Here is a 15,237-nt window from a genome sequence, read left to right as displayed (position 1 = left end):
TGACACAGAAACGACCCGAAGGAACACTATAACGTTCTTCTTAACAACACAGGCACTGCAATATCGTATTTATCCGCCGATACCAGCAGCGACTTTCAATTAAAATATCTTCACTTGTACGGGAAATACATAATGTGCGACTGAGTACATGTTGTGAAACAAGAACGACGACTTGTGGAAGTAGGGATCTAGCCGTGAGTCGTGCACGGATAGCCAAAGTCTGGAAGTAAGAGAAACACTGGACTCTGGGCCATGTAAGTTACATCGAGGCCGACGTTGGGATTAAGCAAACATGGCAGACAATGATGGTAAGAGTGACTCAACTACTATCGATGGAGGTCCTTCAATGATGCCACCGACCCTCGTAACTCGGGAACAATTACAAAAAATGACAGAGTCCTTGCACTGGCAGAGGTGAGTGCTTAAAGTGGAATAGGGGAACTATAAATGAAGAGTGAAGGCTTTGTAAAAAGAAAAGAGAGGACTGTGGCAAGCATCTGTGATAATCCAAGATAAAGCAGAACATGTGAAAGAATTCATTAGAAACACGCTTTTGTGGAAGACTCATGCCCTGAAGAAGGAGAAAGAGATTTTGCCGCATCACTATAAACAAGAAGAAGAGTATCTTACGAATTACCTATTAAGGAAGCTCAGCCAGTTACGGCAAGAGAAATGGCGTCTGGAACATACCCTGGAACAAGAACAGGAATGTCTGGTTGATAAGCTTATGAGGAAAATAGAAAAATTTAGAAGCAGAGACTCTTGCAAAACAAACAATTTGGAACAGCTTAGACAAGAAAAGGCTGAATTCGAGAATTCCTTGGTGCAAGAACAGGAAGCACTTGTCAATAAATAGTGGAAGTGAATGGACGACCTTGATGCTGAAAAAAGGATGGACCAGTCAGTATCAGATCCTGCGTCGCCTCGAGAAATAAGCAATGATGACGCAGTTCCAGAAAACGGTTGTAGTCGCCGCAATGTCTGTTCCTTCGGACATGCATGCATGTCTGAAGGAACATTGTATCGTCCTTCTTAGCAACACAGGCACTGCAATATCGCGAGTGGGAATACACTTCTGGAATTTACTTTCTGCAATTCTCTAGCAGATATCATTTAAAGGAATGAATATGCACTATTTCTACAGGTAAATTTAAATCAGACACGATAAAAAATTACATTGTGGCATAGCTGAATTTTTTAATCGTGTGAAAGTGGCATTTATCGAAAAAAAAGAACCCTCCCATGATGTAATGTTTAGCTTGTGAAGTTTAGCACCCAAGTACGATGCACTGTTCAGACTCGTTACCGTAATTATTGAACGTAGGCTCTTTATGTCAGACTTCTTCGCCCTGCCAGGCAAAGAATCGCCGCCACATCTACGTTTGGTCAAGGAAAACAAAAAGTTGAGTCATCTGCTGCGCTGCTGATCTTGTTTAGTGTATGTAAACGAAGTAAACTTGCTGAAGTAGATTATAGGTAAAAAAGTTTTTACTTGTAGCATAAAAAAATGAAACAATTCATTTTTGGATTCGTATGTCTTTTTCGCTGTACAGTTGTTCACAGAGGATTGTAGAGAAACTATTGGTTAAAAAATCTGTACATTCAAATTATAAGTCACATGATGATCACATGGTTATCTTTTAGTTGTTGTTCATATTTATTACGATAGTTCAAAGTTGAGTATCATACTGCCATTGTTAGAAGACATTGCAGTGAATTAAGAGTGCAAATTTCGATCGCAAATCTGAGGAAATCATAAATTGGCACTCTGAAACTATCATTATACACTCCTGGAAATTGAAATAAGAACACCGTGAATTCATTGTCCCAGGAAGGGGAAACTTTATTGACACATTCCTGGGGTCAGATACATCACATGATCACACTGACAGAACCACAGGCACATAGACACAGGCAACAGAGCATGCACAATGTCGGCACTAGTACAGTGTATATCCACCTTTCGCAGCAATGCCGGCTGCTATTCTCCCATGGAGACGATCGTAGAGATGCTGGATGTAGTCCTGTGGAACGGCTTGCCATGCCATTTCCACCTGGCGCCTCAGTTGGACCAGCGTTCGTGCTGGACGTGCAGACCGCGTGAGACGACGCTTCATCCAGTCCCAAACATGCTCAATGGGGGACAGATCCGGAGATCTTGCTGGCCAGGGTAGTTGACTTACACCTTCTAGAGCACGTTGGGTGACACGGGATACATGCGGACGTGCATTGTCCTGTTGGAACAGCAAGTTCCCTTGCCGGTCTAGGAATGGTAGAACGATGGGTTCGATGACGGTTTGGATGTACCGTGCACTATTCAGTGTCCCCTCGACGATCACCAGTGGTGTATGGCCAGTGTAGGAGATCGCTCCCCACACCATGATGCCGGGTGTTGGCCCTGTGTGCCTCGGTCGTATGCAGTCCTGATTGTGGCGCTCACCTGCACGGCGCCAAACACGCATACGACCATCATTGGCACCAAGGCAGAAGCGACTCTCATCGCTGAAGACGACACGACTCCATTCGTCCCTCCATTCACGCCTGTCGCGACACCACTGGAGGCGGGCTGCACGATGTTGGGGCGTGAGCGGAAGACGGCCTAACGGTGTGCGGGACCGTAGCCCAGCTTCATGGAGACGGTTGCGAATGGTCCTCGCCGATACCCCAGGAGCAACAGTGTCCCTAATTTGCTGGGAAGTGGCGGTGCGGTCCCCTACGGCACTGCGTAGGATCCTACGGTCTTGGCGTGCATCCGTGCGTCGCTGCGGTCCGGTCCCAGGTCGACGGGCACGTGCACCTTCCGCCGACCACTGGCGACAACATCGATGTACTGTGGAGACCTCACGCCCCACGTGCTGAGCAATTCGGCGGTACGTCCACCCGGCCTCCCGCATGCCCACTATACGCCCTCGCTCAAAGTCCGTCAACTGCACATACGGTTCACGTCCACGCTGTTGCGGCATGCTACCAGTGTTAAAGACTGCGATGGAGCTCCGTATGCCACGGCAAACTGGCTGACACCGACGGCGGCGGTGCACAAATGCTGCGCAGCTAGCGCCATTCGACGGCCAACACCGCGGTTCCTGGTGTGTCCGCTGTGCCGTGCGTGTGATCATTGCTTGTACAGCCCTCTCGCAGTGTCCGGAGCAAGTATGGTGGGTCTGACACACCGGTGTCAATGTGTTCTTTTTTCCATTTCCAGGAGAGTATTTTGAAATGCGTATCCCCACATCATTAATAGGTGAATGCTACGTTAAAAGACAGAGTGGAAGTAGGCAAAACATCCTTATTTGTACAAGCATAAATACAACCGACTACACTTAAGTCTCTAGTAGCAGGAAGTCGGCAGCTACACACACTCACACTCACTGGTCATACCGTACTCGAGAGTCCATTACCGCAGCAACGTATTTTCGCCATCTGTCCCTGTCTTGGGCTATTTCCTTCCATATCCTTCAATACCTAGGCTCCTCAAATCAGCCTTCACATTGTCCTCCCATCTACGCCTCGGTCTCCCGACAGGACGTTTTAAGTGCCCTACCAGTACTCTGCGCGCTGCCCTGCCCCCATCCATTCGAGCTACGTGACCCGCGCATCGCAGCGTACATGATTTAATAATACTGATTATGTCAGGGCTTGAATGGAGTTCTTGAACTTCTTCGTTATGCAGTTTTCGCCACTCTCCGCTAATGTCATCCCTTTTTGCTTCGAAAATTGTCCTCAAAATTTTGTTTTCAAATACTCGAAACGGCTTTTCATGTTGCATAGTGAGAGACCAAGTCTCACACCCATAGAGCATAACTGATAGAATAATAGTTTTGTATATTCTAATCTTTAATTTCCTGGACATTATCCGTGATGAAAGTAACCTATTCAGTGAGAAGTAGCACGCATTTCCCGCCAGTAATCTCTCCTTCAGTTCGAATTCAATCTCATTTCTCGAAGTGATGTCCACTTCTAGATACTTAAATATGTTCATTTTTTCAAGCTGCATGTCTCCAACTCTTAACATTTCCTGATCTACTGCTGTTGGCATTCTAGTGGTAACCATGTATTTAGTTTTGTCTTCACTTATCCTTAGACCTACATCTTCACTAGCCTTGATTAACGCATTCGCATTTACTGTTACAGATTCTTTCCTATCGCTAATGATGTTTAGATCATCTGCATACCCTAATACCTTAATATTTCCATTTAACTCCACACCCTCTGAATTATCTGCTGCCATTCGTACAATAAATTGTAGGGCTAAATTAAAAAGTAGCGGAGACAGGGCATCTCCCTGCTTAAGTCCGTTCTTTACTACTAATTCTTCTGACTCCCATTTTCCCACGCGTACTCTACCTTTTGTATTTTTCAAACTCGCTTCTATAAGTCTAACATACTTCTTTGGTATTCCAAGTTCCAAATGTATTCTGTACAATTTTGATTGCAATACTGAATCATATGCTTTTGTAAAATCTATGAAAAGATTATGAACTGGCTTATTGTATTCCCATTTCTTTTCCAAAATATGACGCAGGGTGAATATTTGGTCTATAGTTGATTTGTTCCTCCGAAAGCCAGCTTGGTAATCCCCCACAATGTCATCTGCATATGGTGTAAGCCTGCTTAGCAGAATATTCGAGAAAATTTTGGAACATACTGGTAATAGCGATATCCTTCTATAATTATTACAATCCATTTTGTCGACCTTCTTAATAACTGGGATCAGAATCGAATCCTGCCACTCTTCAGGTATCATCTCTGAGTTCCATACTTTAGTTATCACTTTGTGAACTACTTCCACCAATTTGTGTCCCCCATTTTTAACTAATTCTGCAGTTATGCAGACTGATCCTGTTGCTTTATGGTTTTTCAATTTGTTGATTGCATCTCTTACTTCCTTTAACGTTGGCTCAGGTATCTGGGGTTCTGCCGTATGTATTTCGTACGCCTGCTCATTCCCCGCTTCCTGGTGTACATTTAATGGATGCTCAAAATAGGCCCTCCATTTACTTAATATTGCACTGGGATCTGTCAGTATTTCCCCGGCATCCCCTCTGAGTGCATTTGTCCTAGCCTTGAACCCCTTCCTATACCCATTTATGTCTAGGTAAAGTTCCCTAATGTTTTTTGTTTTACTGTTTGTTTCCATTGTTTTTAATTTGACTGTTCAAATTGTAAGGTGTCAGGCAAATCCAACACCTTCCATGAAAACCCTGACATCATAAGCAAATCCAGTAGTATGTCACATAGCTCCGAATAAATCGTGACATTAAATTAACCAAAGTAATACGAGTAACGAGTGAACAAATGGAATACCGCAGACTAACACAAGGATGCCTAAATGCATGTCATACCTTCCCACCGTCGCCAGCTAACCACCAGGACCACCCCCCAGCCCATGTTAAAAGCTAGAGCCCTCCAGAACAGTATAGATCTTACAATAACACCTAAAGGGCCACACCAGCTGCAAGTTTTAGCGTGAGACTTTTTTGCGTCTCCGTTACGTTGCAAACTTTAAAAACATTGCCCCACCACGCAAAGTATAACGTTTGTCATTGGATAGACAGAATTTTTGTAGGCGGAGCTTAAGGTTAACATTGAGACCCTGATCGGTCAGATGAAAACACAGCCAGATAGTTTTTTTAAACCAACTTCGGTAAATTGTAGTAAGGAGAAGTTAGGAGAGAGTTGCTTCCGAGTCGGCGAGGTGCGTGGAGCGGTGCCGACCGATACCCCCTGACACTGCCTAACCAACGACAAGGCAATGAACGCACGCGATGCCGCATAACAGCGCATAAAGCTTTACTCAGAACTGCAGAAGTATCATCTGTTACATCCCCGTTTTGCGTAGTACTAGTGTCGATCGTCAATTAAAGCTCATGGTATTCACATTTGCTACGTAAGTTAAAATCTGAAACGCGATGATTTTTCTGTTATATAATTATTGAGAAGCCACATCAGCCACTGTAATTTACGACAAGTTAGATAAGTAATTAAAGATAATTGAGGGTCACTGTATACCATTTTGATAGTTTTCTCTTTTGTGAAACTTAATTTAAACCTAGATTATAGATGTGATATGGCATAGGTCATCCTTCGATCCATTGTAGAACTTGGAAACCCACTCAGGGAATATTCGTTCACATTTTTGTTGAACACAGTTGGTGTTTATCATCCTGTATTAAAACATTTCCTTTTATCAATAGTGCAATTTATAAACAATGTTTTGTGGGTAGAATAAACTTTCCAATGGTAAACTTAACTGCTTTTTCGACGTTATTTTACCAGTTAACTAAAAATAGGAAAGCCTTGAATCCCTTCCACTAAATTTAGTTAGTATTAAGATTATTTTACAGGGAGTGCAGTGGAGCTGACGCTGAAATCATTAAGTATTTGGTTATACCATCGCTAGTCTCACTGAACTCTTCTGAACTCTACATGTCATGTGTGGTCTGGCGTCTCTTTACCAGCAACAGGTCCCAAGGTTCAAACTAGTCAATTCCCTAAAAAACACGCTCAGAGCGTCGTTGCGCGAAAGTGGTAGGGAGACACGTCATAGAACAACAGACACCACGCAGAATGTTAGAGAATGGCAACCCTGCCAGGATGGTAAAATACCATGATTGAAGGTCGACCACATGCCTAACTATGTCAGAAAAATATCCTGTTGAAAAATTTCCGAAATAAAATTTTTTTTCAAGGCATAAATAGTTGAAAACAGTAGGTGCAGCGATAGATAGTAATAAAGTATTCAATAGAAAGTGAGAAATTCTAGCAGAGACAATAGCATAATTAAGTTATGAATTTTAATATTGTTAGAATTAAGTTTTCTCTCCAATGCAAGCGCACAGGTGGCGGATACATCGTTGACAAGTTGGTTCTGACGCAACAAGTAAGTGAATGGATTGTCAAGTCGTGTGTGCAAACAGTTTATGAGATTGTATGAGCGCATGTTGACGGGAAGTAGGGCGCGTGAATTGCTTTTAAAACAGAAAATAAGGGATTCGGAAAGATTAGCAATGGCAGATCGAGACATTGACCGAATTGAGGTAGAGACCCAACATGAAGATGGACAGAGAATAGAGGACAGTACAACAGACTATGCAGTATCGCGAGAAATAGGACAGATAACGCACCATAACGAGGATAATGTACGTCATGGCATAGAAAACCTAGGTCAGCATACGACAGAGGAGCAGGAAAGTAGAGAGACAGCCGATGAGGATTCTAACTTCCGTCTTGAATACGTAGAACCCATAGTACAAGTAATCAGAGCTCCCTCACCACAGAGTACAAGGAATTCGAGCAGAAACGTGTCACCGCACAGTTCAATGCAATCGGTTGCAAACTGACACTTGGCGAAAACACAGAGCGTAGGACGTCGGAAGAAAACGCAATAGGACCCACCAATCTGGCAGAATTATTACAATTAATGACGGAAACCATGACAAGACAAAATAAAGAAATTGCGAGGCAAATTAAAATTCAGAATGCAGAAACGACGAAACAAATTGCAGAAACCACGAGACAAATGCGTGAGATTACAGAACAAAACAAAACAAATTCAGTTACACCTAAGTTATATTGAAGACGAGGCAAAAGAATCTCGAGAAGTGATAGGAAACTTAGTAACAGGTCACAATCAATTGAGAACAGACATTGACAAGGTACAAGCGGACGTACAAACATTGCGTAATGACACTCAGGACGAGATCAAAACATTACGTAACAACACCCAGGGAGAAGTCAAGAAACTAGAGAAACAGATAAACGTAATTACTAGACAAGCAGCAGGTACAGCGCGTGAAATTGTTGAAAACAGTGTGCTACACAAACGTATCACAAAAGCAGCGCTGAAAAGACGTGATAACTGCATAGTCAAAATAGAAGCACAAACGAAGCGACAATTTCAGAAATTGCGAACAGAGTTGTTGCAAACCTTTGAAGAGCAAAGTGAACAGGATCGAACAAGCACTGAGTCTGCAACCACATCCGTATCTCTAACAGCACCGGAAAAACAAGCAATTAACGAAGATATCATGCATTTTCGATTCCAATCACAGGTGGAAAATAACATACGTGAAACCAGACAGCCTGCACCGCAACAAACACGTTTCGAAATTCTTGATGAACAAACGGCACCACAAACAGATGCGGAACCACAAATGTATGTTTCAAGACAGTTTGAATAGTGCAATGAAGCAGCAAGGTTAGCCAGACAAGATACCGAACCAATACCTGACAATGGAAAGCCAGGTCGCGAAGAGTACAGTGCAATGCATTCAGCTACACGTTCACAACCGATGGAAGAAAATTATTGCGTACCACTCCAACGATACTACGCAAGGGTAGGCGAAAGTTACAGTGCACAATATCCAATGGATCTACCACAACCGGAAAGAACGACGGGAGAAATGATAAGAAACAAAAGTGGCGAAGAATCGCGAATTTCATATGGAACTATGACGAAGTACGACAACGATCATTTCCTCACAGTCAGAAAATTTCAACACTTTCGAGTAGGAAACTCATTACATCCACGAACTTTTATTGATCAATTCCGAGTAGGATTACCAGAACACTGGACGCTAACACACAAATTAGACTTTATATGTGCACACATGTGAGGAACAGTCGCAGAAACCATGCAGAATGTTGCAGCGACATGCCGATCGTACGAAGATTTCAGAGAGAAGTTTCTCTCACGATATTGGTCCAGCGAAGCACAGAACAGAGTGAAGTACGATTTATTACAGAACCCATATTTTGAAAATTCAGGAGAGAAGAGTCCCGTGAAATTTTTCGAATTAATGGCAAAGAAAAATCAATGCTTAGATGTACCATACAGTGACGGAGAGTTGATTAAATTATGCGCGATGAAGTTACCATTGAAATACCAGCAATCATTAGTAGGTCGCGGAGGCAATTGCGTCGAAGCATTTAAAGGTATTCTAAGGGAACTAGAGTTCATGACGCAAGAAAAAGACGAAGCGCACGTGAAAACGAAAGCAAAAAGCAGTGGAATCCCCAAGACACAGTACGAAGATACAATAATTACGAACCACGTGATAACTTCGCACCAAGAAACGACATTTTCAACAAAGAACCGGTTATGGATTTAGAAAGAATATGGCAATAACTATAATTCACCCAGGAACGGCAACAACTATTACAGAGGGAATAACTACAACCGGAACGGGTATTGGAGCGCCAATAGACCGACAAATTATCAAAAAAGAAACCAATATCAACAAGCGGAGCAAGAAAAGAGAATACAGATAGAAGAGGTGGAGGTAAGACCACCAAACCCCGATAAACGTTCGAATTGACAGCTAAGCGCCCATGCCAAAGAGAATGACGCACCGACCCAGGACAATTGCAGCGCCTGGAACAGAGAAGTAAATACCTTATCACGAGAAGAGAAGAACAAAGAAACAACTCCGGAGGGACCAGATAAAAAACGAAGACAGGAAAATAACAATATCGTGTTGGGACGAAATTAATTGGGAGAATACTGACGAGGAAGATGAATTACCAGAGGCATGCGCAACGAATTTAGGAGGAAAGGACGAAGTAATGAGTATTGCAGAGCTATTTGAGATGGAAACCAGGGAAAGCGAATTCAATGAGGATAATGCACAGTCGACAGAAGTTGAAAATAAGTTACTAGTGGGCACACAACCAAACGTATATAATGAAGGAAATTATGAAGCGATAATTAGAGCATTTAGATGCGATTATGTGGAAGTAGCGACGAAGAAGGAGAAGATAAACGAGGATGAGGAAAAAGTAGAGGATGTTGAAGAAAGCGTAAATGAAGGAAGAAATAGAGAAGAGGAAATAAAAGAGAGAGAAGTAGCAGTCGAAGCTTATCCTACAGAAAGTTCGAATTCACAAGGGAAATTCCTGAAAAGACTCATGTATGATTCAGTGGAGGATTCGTTGATGCAAGAAGAAGAAGAACAGAACCAACCCTTTCAAATTCAACCAATTGTGAAGGCCATGGTAAAGCATATCGCAGTCAATATTGTAATTGATAGCGGAAGTGAACTGAATTCGACTTCAGAAAATTTATTCATGCAGTGTAATGCCAATGAGGAATTGCCAGTTCTGAAAACACGTAAGATTAAAGTAAGAGGTCCTATTAGAAACAATGCTGCGGAAGTTACGAGACAAACAAGGTTAACTCTTTCATGTCAAGGTCAAAAAATCGAAGCCAACTTCGTGATTATACCTAAACAAACTGCAGATTTGATTATAGGTGCAGATTTTTTAAATGAGAGACGAGCGATAATAGATATGGGGAAAGGTAGCGTAACATTCGGGGATGTCACACTTCTCTTTGAGCAAAAGCTAAAATTAGAAGAAATACCAGTTATAAACAAACAGTTATGAATGACGCGAAATAAACAGGATGAAGAATTAGAATGGTATGCACAAAAGGGGGAATCGCCTCAACTCATGTTAGAAGTCCATAAAGAAATCGACGAAAAATTGCAGGAAGTTCAAGGTATTTCGGAATACAGTAAAAGAGAATTAGAGGGTATTTTACGAGATAAAGCAGAGGTATTTTTACCTAAGACTGGCAGTATTAAACACTTTCAGTGCAATTTTGAAGTAAAACAGCACAAACCATTTAGAGTGCCACCATATACAATCCCATTAAGCTACAGGAATAAAGTATTCCAGGAGATATCTAAAATGTTAGATGATGATATTATTGAATCAGCTACCTCCACATATAACAGCCCGCTCCATATTGTACAAAAACGAGATGGGAGCATCAGGTTAGTGCTTGGTTCCAGACAGATCAACACAATCATAATCACTGAGACAGATCGGCCAGAAAAATTAGAGGAATTGATACAAATCTTCCATGGTGCTAAGATATTTTCATCAATTGATTTACGGAGTAATTACTGGCAAATAGAATTGGCCCCAGAATGTAGAAAATTTACAGCATTTATCGTATTCGGTAGATGTTACCAGTTAAAAGGTTGCCATTTGGTTTAAACATATCATCAGCAGCATTTATTAGGGGATTTAATACTATACTCAGTCCTGAAATTTTACAAAAAATTACTTGTTATGTCGATGATGTGATTATAGCAGAACCCTCTTGGGAACATCACAACGACACATTAAATCAGTTTTTACAGATCATGAAAGAGCATGGAGTTACAGTAAATATAACAAAATCCAAATTTGGAAGGCAAGAGGTCAAATTTCTAGGACACATAATTTCAGAGTAAGGGGTAATGCCCAAACCAGAAAAACTAACGGCAATCAAAGAATTCTGTACTCCATATAATAAGAAAACTCTCAGAGGATTTCTAGGTCTCACCGGATTCTATAAAAAATTTATTTGGATCGACTCTCTCGCAACACCACGCCTATGTGCATTGACTGGAAAAAACACGCCATGGGTATGGGATCAACAAGACAATGAAGAATTTTTAAAAGTGAAAAACTCACTAACAACAGCACCGATTTTAGCACATCCTGATCTAACACAAAATTTTTGTATGGCCACTGATAGCGCGAAAACAGGTTTAGGAGTTGTTTTATTCCAAGATTACGAACAGGCAGTGCTAAGATCATATAGAACAATTGCATTTTCCAGTCGGGTACTTACAAAAAGGGAGAAAAACTATTCAGTCACAGAGCTGGAAGCATTGGCCATTGTAGGGGGCTTCCAACGTTTTCGATACTTTCTGTTAGGAAGAAAAACAAAAGTATACACTGACTACAAAGAATTAGAATTTCTGTTATCCGCCATACTAACTCATGGGAGGTTGGCCAGATGGATGTTAATACTACCAGAATTTCACTTCACTAAAACACACATACCAGGACCAGCAAATGTACTAGCAGATGCTTTATCACGATGTCGACAGGGTGCATCCAATAACATAGGTTTGGAAGCAGCAGAAGACCAGTTTACAATGTACTATATGAAACAAGTACCTTTCGAAAACTATATTACGACAGCATTGAAAAACATAGGCAAAGAACAGGACAAGGATCCCGAAATACTAGGAATCAAACACAAGTGGAGAAGTAAGGATTTTCCAGACATTCGACAGCACTATCTCGTAAAAAACAATGTTTTAATTTTTAGACGAAATGTTGCAACGAATGAATGGTTAATTTATATCCCAGATGAACTAATTAATAAGTACATATTGTATACACATTTAAGTAATGGCCACTTCGGACCAAAGAAATGCTTCTTAAAAATAAAACAAACAAGCCATTTTCCTAATGTGGAAAGACGAATTAGAACAGTATTAGTCAAATGCAAAAAATGTATGAGGGCTAAACACGTCACCTTCCAAACCAAACCACCTATGTTTCCAATAATGCCTAAAATATTAAAGCAAATAGCTGCAACAGATTTGATGGGGCCCCTCCCAGGCACAAAAAATGGATATATTTTCATATTTGTCGTTTTGGAACTTTCTTCTGAATGTGTTACCTTGACACCATTAAAATGGGCAACAGGTCTTACTATAAGTAAAGCATTGAGACAAGATTTTCTCAGACAAGTAGGTCAAGTGGAACGAATAATTTCGGATAATGGCTCACAATACAAATCAGTGCAATATCAGAACACGTTAAAACAACACAAAATAAAACCCATCTACATATCTAAGAACAAACCTAGCGTAAATCCAGCAGAACGATCTATGAAGGACATAGGCACTTTATGCCGATTATATGCAGGCAAAAGACACAACACTTGGGATATATACCTTAAAGATTTTCAAGAACTAATAAATGAAATGCCACATAGCACTACACTACTACCTCCAGTTACTGTACTTAAAAATATTGAACCCCAAACATAACCAGAGAAAATGTTAGATTTCCTATTGTACCATGTAGACAGCACAAACAAGTCATAGCAACAGCACTCTCCAACATCAGGAAGGCAGCCATTAAAAGAAAAGAAAGAGGAGATAGAACAGCAATTAAAAGAACATTCTCAGTAGGCCAGAAAGTATTTGTAAAAACACATCATCTCTCCAGCAAACAGAAACACAAAATACATAAGTTTTACGCTGCATACAAAGGACCTGTCATAATTAGCCGAATTGCTCATGATAATGCTGTGGAACTAATGAACCCAAAAACAGGCAAAACCTTAGGACTTCACCATGTGAGCCATATCAAAAAGGTTGAAGATTAATTTTATTACTAGTAAATAATTAGCACAATATTTCAAGTTTACGTTGCAGATAAGATCGCCAGGAGAAAGAAGAATGAAGAGAGAGGAAGGTGGAAAAAAGAAAGAAGTTTCAATAAAAACAAAAACAAAAATAACACCAATAGTAGCATAGAATAAGGTGATGGGATAAAGCATAGATAGTCTAATAGCATGAAATACTAAAATGCTATACACAACGACACTACACGAAAATAAAAAACGAATTTGAGGATTCTTGTAGAAGTTAAGACTCAAAATATCTTAGAATGTAGCATGGAAAGGGCGCCAAAATTTGTAAAGCAAATTTTAAGAAGGCATAAAACAATGTAGGTACTAGACATATGTTAGATGATTATAAGTAAAACTTTTTGTAAGAACCATTGTAAAAACTCCAGCAAAGACCAGATGCAATGACCCACAAGTTGCAATGCGAGAAGTATCAAGAAAGAAAAGGACGCAATTAGCAGGACACGATTCCTACAAGGCAGAAGTGTCGAGAGAAGGGAAAGGACAGTGAGACCAACAGAGGGCCCTTGTAGCCGAAGTGGGCAGTAAATCTGCCCACTAAGCGGAGCCCTGCTGGGACAGAACACGAAACTACAGAGTGGCGGAACCGTGCTGGGACTGAACACGGAAGGCCAAGAGGGTCTTGGAATGACCCGACTCAGCGGAGCAAGCAAAAAACGGCCCGATGAGAAGACCGCTTGGGCAAACCACCTCTGGCAAAAAAATATGTGTAAAAGTCACACTACTGCTATTAAACAGCACACTGATGCACGAAACTGAAGAAAACTTCCACAAAGTGAAAATGACATGCCCAAACAATATATCAAACTGTTACTAAGAGGAGAACTTCAAAGCGACTAGTTATCAATAAATATTTCCATATCCTGCCCAGAGAAGAACCAGGAAGCACGTAAGAAGCAGAGAAAAAGCAGGAAGTACAGAAGTTGAATATACACAAGATTGAGAACAAGAAAGAAGATGGGTGAAGAATAGATGACATACCTTCCCAAATCCCTATCCTATTGTAAACAAGTCATCTGCGAAGTATTACAACGAAAAAGGACCGCTTTCAGTGACACATAACGATGACTTTCATAGATACAAAGCCAGTAAACCACGAGATTCTGCCCTCACAGCTCCATTCCATTAAGGGAACTCCACAACAGCAACACACACTTGCAAAGCCAACAAGGAACGACGAACGAAGCTGTACATCAAATACTTGCCCACATCCATCTCACTCAAGTCCATCATCTTCGTATTAAAACATTCGCCAACCTCATGCTTAAACATTCATAGGATTGTGTGAGTGTGTGAAATCAAATTATATGATGTTGGAATTGTGCAAAAAGAAACATGTGAAAAACTAAATAAGTTAAGCACATCAGACAAAATAACAGTCATTGACTATGGACTTAAGTAAATAATAGACTATCAATAAAAATAAGTCACTTGTTCTGAAATGGACAGTATATAAAGAACAAAAGTAAGGCATAATAAACACTAAAACTATATTCCACTTATTTCCTCCTCATAAAAATAAAAGAATAACTATATTTTACTTATTTTCTCCTTATAAAAACAAAGAATAAAAAATTATCTTGTTGGATGTTTTCCCTTTTTTTAACATTTGTACCATTTACTAGGATAATATCTCAATACTTGTGTATGTATATTTCTTTGTCAAAGCAATTCTTGGAAATAATTCTTATTTGTTAGTGTAACAATGTTGAAATGAGTGTCTAGAAACAAAAACACTTTACTTGTAGATAATATTTACAAAATGTGTTAGCAATAAATTTTACTTAATTACTCCGCCCACATCTCATGGTCGTGCGGTAGCGTTCTTGCTTCCCACGCCCGGGTTCCCGGGTTCGATTCCCGACGGAGTCAGGGATTTTCTCTGCCTCGTGATGGCTGGGTGTTGTGTGCTGTCCTTAGGTTAGTTAGGTTTAAGTAGTTCTAAGTTCTAGGGGACTTATGACCAGAGCAGTTGAGTCCCATAGTGCTCAGAGCCATATTTTACTTAATTA

The 15,237-nt window shown here is 40.7% G+C and overlaps 1 pseudogene; it reads left to right on the top strand.

Annotated features, from left to right (window-relative positions):
- The first annotated feature begins 292 nt into the window (after window positions 1-292).
- LOC126095626 (coiled-coil domain-containing protein 6-like) overlaps window positions 293-15,237 on the top strand; it is a 39,211-nt pseudogene continuing 24,266 nt past the window's right edge.

The sequence above is a fragment of the Schistocerca cancellata genome, chromosome 8 (genome assembly GCF_023864275.1).
Source record: "Schistocerca cancellata isolate TAMUIC-IGC-003103 chromosome 8, iqSchCanc2.1, whole genome shotgun sequence".
Lineage (NCBI taxonomy): Eukaryota > Metazoa > Arthropoda > Insecta > Orthoptera > Acrididae > Schistocerca > Schistocerca cancellata.
Note: the sequence above shows the minus strand (reverse complement) of the source record. Positions and strands in the feature narration are given on the sequence as shown.